This window comes from Pinus tabuliformis, chromosome 1_1 (assembly GCF_031772625.1).
Source record: "Pinus tabuliformis cultivar Carrire ecotype Pingquan chromosome 1_1, CPIR1, whole genome shotgun sequence".
Taxonomy (NCBI): domain Eukaryota; kingdom Viridiplantae; phylum Streptophyta; class Pinopsida; order Pinales; family Pinaceae; genus Pinus; species Pinus tabuliformis.
The window spans coordinates 236,647,880-236,663,211 of NC_142297.1; the positions used below are offsets into that span (position 1 = coordinate 236,647,880).

Sequence of the window (15,332 nt, forward strand, 5' to 3'; positions counted from 1 at the left end):
TTTTCACAACTAATTAACTCATGGAGAATTAACTAGCAATTGTCCCAAAAGGTACAAAGAGAGGCCGATAGGATTATTAAATTGGAATTGTTGAATTTTTCTAGAAGAGTTATAACTGTATGCAATTATAATATAATATAGAGATATCACTGTCACCCTGTAATATAATGGAGATGGATGTCAATTATAAATTTTCCTGCAATCCATAGACAAATAACATCTCGGCTATCATTTAATTTGCATGTCTGTGGGCTCGCTCGCCACGGCCTCTGAGGCCAACCCATTCTCGTCCCCTTTAACATTATCCTGTTCATCAGCGCCTACTACACTGAAAGACAGAGAACTCTGACGTAGGAGAAACTTACCGATGGGGGGAATCCAAATATTGAGAATGCCCTGAGGACGACCCGAGGGTCTTCTCACGAGAACGGGCAAACAATCAACGGGGTTATTGTAGATACTGGCAGCATCCCCTCCTTTAAGGACCTAAGAAAGAAGAATCCAGGAAGTACCCACCAGTTTTTCGCTCCTGATATGATCGTGGGCATAAATGTCCACGTTAACGGTAGCCAGGTTCTGTGAAAGGAGCTCCTCGTCCGCCTGCAGAACTAGCAGCTGGTTCCAGAAGGGGTTTAGTCCCCCGTGTTCGTCGATGCAGGTGTAGGCCTTGTGCTTAGGGTTGATGTACACAACTGCGTAACATCTCATCTTGCCGATCAATCTCACATCCTCCAAATCTTGAGCCGATATGATTCTCACCTCTATCATCTGTTTCTTCGCCAGCTGCCTCTGCTTTTCTCCCTTTCGCCATTCTTTCATCTTGCCTTCTCCTTTGCTTCTAATGGCCACCATTGCAGTGATGGTATAGCAAACGAAGAAAAGAATCGCAAGAGTATTAGTGGGGAACTAAATCTCAATTATACGATATGCTACACTGTATTGATAACCACATACTAAAAGCTACTTTGTTGTCTACTGTAATATTCCAATTGTCCTGCGTGTTGTTTCACCTGTCCATATTCATAGCAGGCCATTCAAATACTGTGTTAGAAAGATATGAGAGACAAAATCCGCATCTGCGGCAGATTTTGACGGATAAAGAAATAAGAAACAAGTGAGAGAAAAGAAAACAGATTCAAAAATCAAAGCTTCTCGTCTTATATTATCCCTCCATGGCGAACTCTCCTCTTCCCTTGTTGCAAAATTAATAGGCAGGGCAAAAACATTCAGTAAAAACTGCCAAATAAAATAAAAGTACTATCTCTATGGTTAAATCCCTTACAATTTTTCCACGGCTTCACCGTAATAAAGAAATAATGGATTGAAATTGTTGAAAAAATTGGGTTCCATGCATAGCCATTATCTACCACGTTGCTTTTACCTGTACAAATTTATTAGTAAAACCCATAGATATTGAAAACGAAAAGCATACCTGCTTCTATCCATAAAAAATTTCGAGAATTACATTCCAATGGATCAAGAATTTCATCTATATCGATTCTTCTGCTCAACATAACAGCAACAAAATAGAATTGCCAGGATAAACCATGCAAACACTCTTTTAAAAAAAACATATATTAAATTCAAAACAGAGAAAAGCACAACGAAAATAAAACACTGTAAAATCCAAAATGTATGGCCATGAAACAAAAAAAATAAACTTGAACAAGAAACAAGGCAAGCCAATGCAATGCAGAGTATTGAAGAAGAACAAAACAGTGCTTGCCAAAAGCCAGGGAAGAAGAACAACAACAACAACTGGCAGGGAAAAAGCAGTAAAAATATCTTCAAGAGTGACATAAAAGAATGGGAAAAAGCAGTAAGGCAACTCAACCGATATTTGGAAAAAGCAGTCACACTTCAAATCAACAGTTGAAAGTGTCTCACCTGATCCAACGGAGCAAGGTAAAAGTGTTGACAATTGTTGATGCATAGGCAGGCCTATCGGCCTAATTAATTTATTTTCAAACAGCTGTTAAGTTCAAATTCGAATTTTACTTTCTTTGTTTAGTCCAGGGACTGACTAAAATAGGAATCCATCTTGAACTGCTAAAAATAGAATGCTATTTTTAGCACTTCCATTTTTCATTCCCTGTTTCTCAATCCAGCACTGGTACCCAAACTACTATTTTTAGCATTTCTTGTTGCCATTTTCAACATTGTTTATATTGTATGTTTAGTTTGTCAATTTGATGAAGTGCATCATCGAGATCTTGTTGTAGCATTCTATTTCATAATTAGCATTTTGTAGCATTTTCCCTCCTTTTCCCATTTTTCCAGTGCTAATTGTTTCACATTCTCTTGATCGTGCTCACTTGAACACGCTCACTTGTTGAAAAACAAGGTGTCGAGTTCAACCAATAATGCACTTGTATGAAAAACAATAATATTTAGGTGTCGGGTACCACTAAAAATGCACTTTATAACTCGAACTTTACTGAACTCAAAAATACTCTGAACTTCAACTCCACTTGACTTAAACATGGACATTGACTCCTTGATTTAAAATTTCTTTATTGACTTGAACAATACATCAATCTTAACTTTTGTTTGACAATAATTTCCACATAAATCCTTACCTATAATCAAAATAAAATTACACAACTTTACACTAATTTTCTCATATTTCACTCATTCTTTCGCACAATACTAACTTTCTTTCCAATCACTAACTCTCTCTCATCACTAATTTCTCATGAACCTTCCTTCTTTTCACCTCCATGCATTTTCATTAAGATACAAACTTACGTGCGTCTCCACCAAATCCCTCTCCTCCTTATTCACTCCTTATTCACTCCATGAATTAAAATAACATAATAAGAAGTGAGAAAAGAGAATTCATCATTCTCACTCCACATCACTTTTCACGTTTCACCATTAAAAAAAAACAAACAAACAAACTTTGGTATTCCACCCATTCTTGATTTCACACATCGCATGTTATATTTTAAAATTAGCTTTCCACTTTTTTTTAATGCACATCATTTAAGATTAAATGAGTTAGTGTATTATGTGTGCATACCAAAAAACAACACAAATGTTTGAAAAAAAAACTTCACACAGGTCCACCAAAAAAGGTACGCAGGTTGATTTGTTTTAAGGCAGTGTAAATTTGCCACTCCACAAATAAAACTCCATGCAACATTCAACATAGCCCTGCTCCACGTTGTTACACGGGACTTTTCCATGGTGGTTCAACAAATCAGCACTGCAATGGATCAACAACTCCACGACACCGCTTCTCAACACATGTGTTCCAACATTGCAGTGTCATCGAATGCACAGGTCGTATGCAGCTATCCACGTGGCTCTACGCAGGTCCAACTTCACACTTGATGCTACTCTCTCCTCGTTTCACACAACTGTACATGGCTCCAATATAACACCAGGTAGGCAGGCAGGATCTTCACAATTTTAATAATTGCATGCAACTCTTCACGCATGCAAACCAACAATTCCTCATTAACGCAACTCCTCTTCGTAGGCAAGCTCTGAGGCAATGATACCAAATGAAGAATTACATCACTCACTAGATGCAATTGGAAGACCCAATTGTAAGATGAACATGGTCAGTTTTGTATTGTATTGAAGGCATAAAAAAGAAGTCAGAAGGGGCTGAATCTAGATGTAGATAACTTGAATATTGTACCATTCATGTAGTTGATGATGGCTTGTGTTGGAATCGAATATACTTGGAGCATAACAAGGGAATTTGAATGTTGTTTTGAGTATGTTGTAGATAGAACCTTTGAGAAAGATTGTAAACTTGTATGGGCTTGCTACCCATGCATTTGGTAAGAGAAGGGTCTAGTGTTAAAGGATGATGACAACTGAAAAGACAACCTTATATCCCCTTTTTTCTTTTGAGTGGACATGAATTACATTAGGGGCATGCATGGACATGAACCTTACTTGATTCCTATGAACTTAGATGCATTTGTGGATGTTAGAAGATTGTATTACTTGCCTTTGAAAGTAAATGTTTGGAGGATTTTTGGGGAAAATATGTATGTCCAGAAAAATTGGATTAGATTTGGGGACCTTGTAACTCTTTTCCTTGGATCGTAGTAGTGCTTAGAGGTTGTATTTGGAGGGGTTAGCAGACAAAATCCTAATCTGACCAAGAGGATTAGTGTTGGAGCACCTATGGTTTGGGAGAACACCATTCATATACTCTTGAGGGCATACTAGGCCATTGGTGTGTGTAATTAATAATGCATTAATATGATGTGGCCTCATCAAAGAAGGTCCACAAGGTATTTGGCAGTCAATAATGTAATAGGGCCTAATAAATAATTTAGTGGCCACTAATGGATATGGTTAGGGTTTCTAGAAGCTACTTATAGGGGTAAATAAGTTATGTAAGAGGTGTGGGTATTTTACATTGTAATGGATCTCTACTCTTTTCAATGTTAACCCCCCAAAGTGGCATTCTAAACATTGTTATCACTTCCAATATCAATATCAACTTATCAAATTTCAATTTCACATGTTTAAGTATTATTATTCCATTTTTGTTAGCTATTAGAAATGTTATTTCTTTGGTATTGCTCATTTTTCATATTAATAATCTTGTAGTTCTAATTTCTAAGGTTTATTCTTCTTCTTCACTTTTTGCAGCCCTAATATCACTAAGGGATGAGTTCACAATCCTAGAGGTGGTCAAAGGAAAGGTTTGTGTGCTTGACAACAACCCACCTAGAGAATGACTCCTTGAGATCCTAAAAGAACAAAAGGTAATCAAACTATCAGGTCTCACTTGGATTACGAAAACCTATTATCTATTTTGCTTCTTGCAAACATGTGTTATGTGTAGGAATTTACAGGGTAAGTTCCTCAGATAGAACACCAAAGGACACCGCTCACAAAAAGATCACAGATCAATTCACCAGTATTCTTGATGTGGTTAAAACCCTCAAAGAGGGAAATAGTCCACGGCCTAAGCCAATGCGATCACTTCAAGCAATTTATTAATAAAAGAAAGAAAATTTACATAATCTTTTCTCATGAACGGTCACCATACAAATGATCCTCCATGCACTTTAAATAGAGATCATTGAAGAATCGGGTGTTAAGCCACAAATCAAGTGTCGGTAATATCGAGGAGAGAATGAACCATCGAATCACTGCATGTCTAGAACATATCGTGATCATCAGATTGTAAGTTACAAAAGTACATAGTAAAGAAACACACTTTACCTAATTCTACACTAGACCAAGTTATACTTAACTATTTCCTATGTGTCGGAATATCCTAACACCCCCCCTTAAGAACAACTTGGGGTAGGATTGAAGGATGTACAAATATGACACAATAGGAGAAGGAATGAGTCATTAGAGCCTATCCCCCCTTAGTGACAACTTCCTAAAATCCTATTAGGTCCTTATAATACTAGTGATTACCCCATTACTATTGTAGTTGTATCCCTTATTAATATTGTTGTGCCCCTATTGTCCCCATATTGTTATTATTGTGCCCCATAGAATCCCTCTATTGCTATTTTTGTGCCTTTATATTATTATTGTTAGGTCGGTTGGGTTATATTGTGACTCCTTAGACTCCTATATATAGAAAGGAGGTTTTGTCATTTGTATCATCCAAGAAATGTTCATTTATGTAATGTAAAGGAGGTTGCCCCCTCGAAGAGGCTAAATTCTAAGGCGCTGATCTATCTTTTCTATATTTTTGTGAGCTGGTTTCATAACATTTGGTATTAGAGCTTTGGATTCTAGGGTTTCGTTGTTGCTGCTGCTGAGGATGATGATGATGGTTAACGTCCACTAAGACCAAACATTGGTCTATCGGACCTAAATTTTTTTTTATTTATTTTGATTTAAGATTTTATTCCTATGCTCAAAAAGCTTGGAGAGAAGCCTCCCGAGCTCACTATAATTTTGACATTGTAAAAGGCTAGGAAGGTCAGTATTGTAACAAAGATTTTGAAACTGAGATCTAATGTGGTTGTACGCAGGGCACTCTAAGAGGAAGTGGTTTTCATCCTTGATGTTCCTATTCTCACATATATGGTAGATCCTTTCCATCCATGTCGTTTTAGGAACTACCCAACGACTTGTTTCACTATGGAGCTCATGAGGATTCGTTCTAATCTTTGCTATATTAATTTTCTTCTTTGAGCTAGTTAAAATAGAGAGATACTTTTGATCTTCTAGGGTGGGGTTGATGACCTTCTTATAATAACTTAATTTTCTTTTAGCCCCTAAATCTTTCTCACACCACATTTTTCTTTGAACTTAGAAGTAACAATATCTTTAATGTTATTTATGTTTTGCAATGCATCATTCTCGTTGATCTCCCAATAGTTTAACCAGGCCCTTGTGTCTTTATGCTACCCCCGATTGAGCCTTAGGTGGTTTTGGCTAGAATTTAAAGCTAGCTTAGGAAGTCTATGATCGTCTATGTTATTGAGTTTGTGCTTGTATAGCAGAAACCTAATCATAGCTAGGCTCTCAATAGGGGAAAGACCTGCTACAAATAGGTCATCGTGGCATTTTCGCTATAACTTTGTTTCTACGATGTTTCAGAAGCGAAAAAAAAACCCATTTGAGACAAAATCGCACTGAACCTTGGGTTCGAATTTCAGATCTTTTCGTGCTATATTTGCGGAGATAGGATCTGAGGAAGTTGGTCTTTTTGCAGACTCCTGAATTACATTCCAAACAGGTGACCTGGGGAAAATCGTCATAACTTTCTCCTGAGCATCGGATTGAAATTTTTTAAGAAGGTACAGAAAGAGGAGAGATTGCAGTTTCTTGTATATATTTTTCAAAGCCAAAGGACGAAACGGTGACATGTGGAACTTTATACAATTTCACTCTTCTACAAAGGTCTATAATCAGGTCATCTTGAGAGATTGTGCATAACTCTTCCTTGGAGAATCCAATTTGGATCAGACTGGTGGCATTGGAAAGAGGATACAAAGGGCTACTACAAGTCCCAATTTGAGAACTGGATGATCCCAAATTATAGAGATACATCAGATTCAATATCAAGCTCCTACAAAGTAAAACAAAAGGTGTGTAGTTTTTTAATTTTTGCATAAGCTTGGTTTGAAAAATTAGTTTGAAGGAATTCAAAGGGCATAGTAAAGCATTATTATCGGTAATTGATGAACTGAGGAAGGAAAATGCAAACACCTAGTAAGCAACTTGAAAGCTCTAGTATGACTCATGAAAAAGAGGAAGAAATGCAACATGATATATCAAAATTACGAGACCAAGTGCAACAAGTGTCACTTGCACAAAAAGTAACAAAATCTAAGATGGATGGTTTAAAGAAAGATGTAGAAGCTAAGATGGATGGTTTAAAGAAAGGTGTAGAAGCTAAGATGTATTGTTTAAAGAAAGGCATAGAAGCTAAGATGGATGGCATGGAAGCTAAAATGAATGGCATGGATGCTAAAATGGATGGCATTGAAGAATTGAAGATAAATATGAATAAGTTGATACAATAAATGGTCACTAATGGTGAAAGGGTAGTAAAGGAAATGAGAACAAAAGAAATGTTAATCATGATTCCATAGACTCTAATGTTGGATCGAAGACCCACCATATTCCAAAAATCGATATGAGGAAGTTTGATGGCAAGGATCCCGCAACATGGATATTACAAATGGAGCAATTTTTCGATCTCAATAATGTGCAAAACACACAAAAGGTACGTATTGAAACTTTATATTTGGAATCAAATCAGTTTGTATGGTATCAATGGCTTTGTTCTTGTAAACAAATTATCACTTGGGCAATTTTTACGGAAGAATTGACAGCACATTATGAAGATACAAAAATCAACACTTTTTTTTTAGCCAATTGATAAGTCTCAAACAAAAGGGTTCAATAATGGAGCACATTGAGGAGTTCCAAAAATTGAACATAAGGGTAAAAAAATATTCTAGAGGAGTATGGATTGATGTTTTCATAGGGAGTTTAAAGGATAATATCCAACATGATGTTCACCTTTGGGAACCTGATTCATTAGAGAAGGCATTCAGGTTAGCAAGAAAAATGGAAAGCAAATTTATGGCAACCAGGAAGCATACCACTCACAACTATAAAGATGGAAGTGTTGTTGCTCCTAGTCTTCCACAACCTATAAGGTTGACACCACAACAATTGGAAGAAAAAAGAGCCAAAGGGCTTTGTTATAGTTGTGATAGCAAATACACTAAAGGTCATAAGTGTGCTGAGAAGAAATTATTCTACATTGATTGTGAAGAGGAAGAAGAAACGGAGCAAGAAAGGTCAAAAGAAGAGGATATCCTCCAGGAACAAAACCTAGATAAAGAAGAAATGAATCTAACCATATCTTTTAATGCATTGGCTGGAATTACCACTCCTCAAACCATTAAGATAGAAGGTCAAATCAAGAAGAAAAAGGTAATAGTGTTGATTGATTCAGGAAGTACCCACAATTTTGTTCATTGTAAGGTAGCAAAAGAATTGAATTGCTTCCTATATCCATCACCAGAGTGTCAAGTGATGGTTGCAAATGGAGGAACAATAAATTGCTCTAGAAAGTGCCATAATATCAAGCTATCCATGGGAGAATATGTATTGACTAGCCCAATGCTTTCCATTCCAATGGGAGGTGTTGATGTTGTACTAGGAGTCCAATGGCTACAATCCTTCGGTACAATAGCTTTTAATTTTCAAGAACTTTTCATAAATTTTTCTGCGGAAGGAAAGGAAGTTGAATTAAGGGGTATTGCAGGGAAACCGGGAAAGATAATCAGCTCTAATGGTATGAAAAAGCTTCTAAAAAAGGAACAAAGAAGTGTAATTGCACAATTATGTTCACTAGATGTTTCCACATCGGAATCATCTATTTCTCCAGATCTCCAAAAAGTCTTGGACAATCATTCCAAGGTATTTGAGACTCCCAAAGGTCTCCCACCTATTCATGATCATGATCATGCTATTCATTTGATTCCAGGAAGTGTTCCTCCAAACATCAGGCCGTACAGATATCCCTATGCCCAAAAGAGTGAAATTGAACGTATGGTTGCAGAAATGCTAGAGGCTGGTACAATTCAACCTAGTCAAAGTTATTTCTCTGCTCCAGTAATATTGGTGCACAAGAAGGATGGATCATGGCACATGTGTCCGGATTATAGGGAGCTCAACAATATCACTATTAAAGATAAGTTTCCCATTCCTGTCATTGATGAATTACTGGATGAATTGCATGGATCAATTTACTTCACCAAGTTGGATCTTCATTCAGGATATCATCAAATCAAAATGAAGACTAAATACATTCTGAAAACGGCATTTAGAACTCATGAGGGTCATTATGAATTTTTGTTCATGCCTTTCGGCCTTACCAATGAACCTTCTACATTTCAAGGTTTGATGAATTACATTTTCAAACCCTTCCTTAGAAAATTTGTGTTAGTATTTTTTGATGATATACTAATCTACAGCAAGTCTTGGAAGGATCATGTTGAACATGTTGATAGGGTGCTACAACTATTGGAGGAGAAACAATTATATGCAAAAAGATCCAAATGTTTCTTTGGAGTACAAGAGGTGGAATATCTGGGTCATATTGTATCTCATGAAGGAGTTAAGGTAGACCCTAGCAAAATTAAAGCCATTAAGGAATGGAAAATCCCCAAATCCATAAAACATCTGCGAGGATTTCTCGGGTTGACGGGGTATTATTGCAAGTTTGTTAAGAATTATGGGAGAATAGCAGCACCTCTAACAACATTATTGAAGAAAGATGCATTTTCATGGAATCCAGAAGCAACAAAGGCCTTTGAACATCTTAAAGAGGCAATGTGCCAAGCACCGGTCTTAGCTACATCGGACTTCACAAAAACCTTTATTGTGGAATGTGATGCTTCAGGAAATGGAATTGGTATTGTTTTAATGCAAGATGAAAGACCCGTTGCTTTTGAAAGTCGTCCAATCAAGGGAAAGTTTTTACACAAAGCTATTTATCAGAAGGAAATGTTGGCAATACTACATGCACTTAAGAAATGGCGACCCTACCTAATGGGAAGACACTTCAAGGTAAAAATGGATCATGATAGCCTTAAATAATTTTTAGAACAAAGATTATCCTCTGAAGAGCAACAAAAGTGGGTCACAAAGATGTTGGGTTATGACTTTGAAATCATCTACAAAAAGGGGAAGCAAAATGTGGTGGCAGATGCACTCTCAAGAAAGGATGAGGATGTGGAAGCATTGTTGTGCGCCATTTCTATTATCCAACTAGATTGGATAAATGAAGCAAGGGGGGAATGGAAGAATGATGAAGAAGTATGGGCACTTATTCAAAAGTTACAACAAGATTCCAGTACATCTGATACATTTAGCTGGCAAAATGATTCGTTATGGTACAAAAATCGCTTATACCTCTGTAAGAATTCCCAACTCAAGCAAACGATTCTTATAGCATTGCACACTTCTCCCTTAGGAGGGCACTTAGGATTTTAAAAAACTTACCACAGGGTTAAGAAGGATTTTTTTTGGGATGGCCTTAAATCGGATATTCAAAAGTTTGTGGCGAAATGTTTGGTTTGCCAACAAAATAAAGTTGAAACAATTAAGACCCCAGGTCTATTACAACCTTTATCCATTCCAAGCCAACGTTGGGAGGAGGTTTCAATGGATTTTATCACAGGTTTACCCAAGTCTGAGGGAAAGAGTGTCATCATGGTGGTAGTTGACAGACTTACCAAGTATGCACACTTTTGTGCATTATCACATCCATTTAAAGCTAGTACAGTTTCTACTGCATTTATGGAAACAATTCAAAAGCTACATGGAAACCCAAAGATTATTGTAAGTGACAGAGATCCCATTTTCACTGGAAATTTTTGGACATAATTATTTTCTTGTCTTGGTACTCAATTAGCTCATAGCTCATCTTATCATCCTCAATCTGATGGGAAAACTGAGATAGTAAACAAATGTTTGGAAGGATATCTTCGTTGCTTTGTATCTGATAAGCAGACACAATGGGTCAAATGGTTGCCTCTGGTTGAATGGTGGTATACCACTTCCTTCCATACAGCTACAAAAATGACCCCATTTATGGCACTTTATGGATATCAGCCACCATCCATCACATCATATTTAAAAGAAAATTATAAGGTTCAAGCAGTGGAACATCACATCGAGCATCAACAACAAGTCCTCCAACTCTTAAAGGATCAACTCGTGTTGGCGCAGAATAGAATGAAACAACAATCAGATCAACATCGCAGCGAAAGAAGTTTTGATGTAGGTGATTGGGTATTCCTACGGCTACAACCATATAAACAAATGTCCCTAAAGCAAGCTAAGAAGGATAATACATTATCACCAAAGTATTATAGACCGTACAAGGTGTTGCAAAAGATTGGTACTATGGCATACAAATTGGAGCTTCCTGCAGCTTCTCGAGTGCACCCAGTTTTCCATGTTTCATGTTTAAAGAAGGTTATAGGCGACAAGCTCCCAGTTCAAACAATATTTCCAGAACTTGACGAGGAAGGAAAAATTATATTGGAACCGGAAGAAGTCACAGGAACAAGAACTCGACAGCTACGAAATCGATCAATTTAGGAGTATCTCATCAAGTGGAAGAACTTATCTGCTAAAGATTCCACTTGGGAGGATGAGAATTTTATACAGAAGCATCCAGAACTACTCAAGCATTGAGGACAACACTTTTTTGAAGGAGAGGGGCATGTTAGGTCCCTATAATACTAGTGATTACCCCATTACTATTGTAGTTGTATCCCTATTGTTGTGCCCCTATTGTCCCCATATTGTTATTACTGTGCCCCATAGAATCCCTCTATTGTTATTTTTGTGCCTTTATATTATTATTGTTAGGTCGGCTGGGTTATATTGTGACTCCTATATATAGAAAGGAGGTTTTGTCATTTGTATCATCCAAGAATTGTTCATTTATGTAATGTAAAGGAGGTTGCCCCCTCGAAGAGGCTAAATTCTAAGGCGTTGATCTATCTTTTCTATCTTTTTGTGAGCTGGTTTCATAACAACTCCAACCATAAATCGAAGTTTAGTAAAATTCACCTCTGTGAGAGCCTTTGTAAAGGTGTCTGCAACTTGATCATCGGTTGAACAATATTGCACTTCAGGAACATGGTCATGAATGAGATTTCTAATGAAGTGCATGTGTAGTTCAATGTGTTTGTTGTGTTGATGTTGGATTGGATCTTTGCATAGTTGAATGGCACTTTTATTATCACACCAAAGTGTAGTCGGATGTTGCTAATGAAAGCCAAACTCTGGCAGGATCTGACGAAGCCATAGGGCTTCCTTACTAGCTCTTATGACGCCACGATACTCTGCTTCTGTTGAAGAAAGAGAAATAGAACTTTGTTTCTTTCAAGCCCATGTAATAGGTACAGAACCAAGAATGAAGACATAACTTGCAATAGACTTCTGAGGTCACCAACCCATTCGGAATCAGTGAAACCAACCAATAGAGGAGATGCTTCTGCACTGTAATGAACCCCAAACTAAATTGTACCTCGAACATAATGAAGTAATATTTTAGCTACTTTCCAATGAATTTCATGTGGGCTTTTCATAAATTGAGCAATAAGGCCAATAACAAAGGAAAGGTCAGGACAGGTATGGGCCAGATGCAAAAGTTTTCCTACAAGCTAACGGTATAAGGTAGCATCAACTTTAGGGGAAGTACAAGTGACTGAAAGTTGGGCTCCAGACTGAAAGGGAGAAGGGGTTGGCTTATAGTGTTCCACGTGAAAGTGGCGTAGAAGATCACAGGCATACTTGGACTGGGAAAGGCAAATACCTTCCTTGGATTGCAAGAGTTGAAGACCAAGAAAATAATGCAAGTGTCCTAAGTCTATCATTTCAAACTTCTTTTTAAGGTTGGAATTCACATGGTTTATAAGGTTGGAATCACTACCAGTAAGGATAAGAACATCAACATAAAGAACAAGAATGATAAGGGACTTACCCACTTTCTTGGTGTAGACAGTATTATCAGAATGACACCAAGAAAATCTGGTATCTAAAAGAAAGCTATCTATTTTGGCATACCAAGTGTTGTACCTTAAGAAACCAATTTCCTGGTTGTGTAGAAATTGTGCTTAAGACATTAATGATTGTAATTACCGTCACTTGATTATATGTTGTGTTCTCAAATGAAGGCCCTGGAAAACTTGGTTTTTAACTATTAATACATATGTGACTTGAAAATCTCAGAATGTCATTTACTTGCTGAATATAAATGATAAATGAAGAAGGAAGAAGTCAGAGACAATATGATGCTTTACACAAAATCTATTATCTGACACTTGGAAAATTTAAAGATAATATGCTGGTATTTCACAGAAACTACTATCTGTGACCCTTGGAGAAGTTAAAGATAATATGTTGCCTTACACAAAAACTATTATCTATAACTTAGAAAGGAAGGTGAAAACTTCAAGTGTAGGAGCGTTATTTTAAGGAATTTTAACTTTGTCTACATAAAAAAATAAATACCTGCAGCTTCATTACTATACTTGAAAGAAGAAAACATAAGATGACACATGACAGAGAAGTTACAAAATTATATCCAACAATTCATGGAAACTTCTAATTCTTTCATAAATCAACAATTATATCAGGAATACAGTGGCCTAGTCTCTGGGTTCTCCAAAATTCCAACAACAACCTTTTTCTTTGTAGTTTTTCCTCTTTTATACATTGGGAATAGTTACTGATCTCTGAAACTATCAAACTACTTAACTGCTTCTCTAACTATCTGAAGTAAAAATTATTACAGAATTTTATAGAGGGTAAAAGACACCTCAAAGAACATACAATAACAAGAAATAACTGAACTAGAAGATGAGGATAACTGCTGGATTTTCAGCTCTATTAATCGGCTCTTGAGTTCCTCTGTGGATGCTTTAATAATTCTTAATCCACTTTAACTGTAATTAACTGCGTTAGACTTTGACTTGTGCGAAAACTGGGCTTATGTATATATCGGGTGTTTTGATTGGCCAAAATACAAAGAAAACATGCCCAACTACCTTTTCTTCGGATTTGGTTTTAACACTGATTTTCCCTTTATACAACAAAATTAATGCTAATCTTTGGTTTACCGCGGAACTCAAAAAGAATTAAATTGGCTGCATAAATCCATCGGATCCACCCGTTCAATGCTCCATTGACTTCGTATCACAAATCGCAATCGGCCCTTTCAAATGATATATCAATACAAAACTTAACGATATGTGATATAACGGACGCACCGAGAGTTTAAAACATAATGCATATATTTTCGGGTCCGGCCAGGGGTGATTTCATATAAGTGTTGCTGCATTTTGTGATTGCGATTTAATCGCATCGCTAACACATATATATATCGGGTCCATTCTCCACCGTAGATTTCAACCCCAGGATCTGACGACTGATATCAATTTCGGGTGGACTACTAGCACGAGAGTTACCCGCACGAACTAAGCGTTTTTTCTCTCTCCTCTAGTTGCTACGTGTCAACCATTGAATGGAATCGAGCACTTTCCTCTAAATACCATTTATCATTTTGCATTTGCCCGAAATCCCGCTTATAGCTTTAAATCCGCCCTTCATCTTGGTTAACGCCCAGACTTGTTCATGCCCAATGATCGTAGATCTTCGACCATCGACGGCGGCGATGCTCCTTTGGATTTCTCTTCCACCAGCGTTTCTGGTTAATCTCCACCGTTCATTCCTTGATTCCAATCTACATGATTTAGTATGGATCGTTCATTTCCTTCGACCTCATCCGTTGATCTCCAAGATCCAACGGTTGTTGTGCGTTCATTCTTCATTTGTACCTTCACTTTGACTTTGCGCCATTTCTTCAATATTTTGTGGTTCCGGGGTTTTCTTCAGGGTTTTGTCCTTTCATTTTCCCGCTTCTCAATTCTCTATGAGCTTGACTTCTGTGAATTTTCACTTCGTTGTTATTCTTGGGCTTTACAACATAGTATATATATATTTCAGTTATGGCTCTGTATAACCATTTATATTATGATTTAACTTGATCGCATGGGTATACTGAGACCAATTCTTTTATATTTGTTCCTTTAGTGATTCCGCTATGTCATTATCACTTCTTCCTATTTCTTTTATCTTTTTTTGAAATATTTTCAAGTTCTTGAATGAAACATGAATACTACAAGCAACAAAAATGCATGTTACAACACCAAGCCCAAGAGACTTGCTTGAGACCATAAAGGGATTTCTTAAGCCGACATACAAGGCTGGAGTCTATTTGTATAAAGTCGGGAGGTTGTTCCATATAGATTTCTTCATACAAGTCCCCATGCAATAAGGTAGATTTA

General features: G+C 37.0%; 1 pseudogene; it reads right to left on the bottom strand.

Annotated features, from left to right (window-relative positions):
- Positions 1-228: 228 nt before the first annotated feature.
- On the bottom strand, positions 229-819 carry LOC149212398 (protein SRC2 homolog; annotated as a pseudogene).
- Between the last annotated feature and the right edge of the window lie 14,513 nt (positions 820-15,332).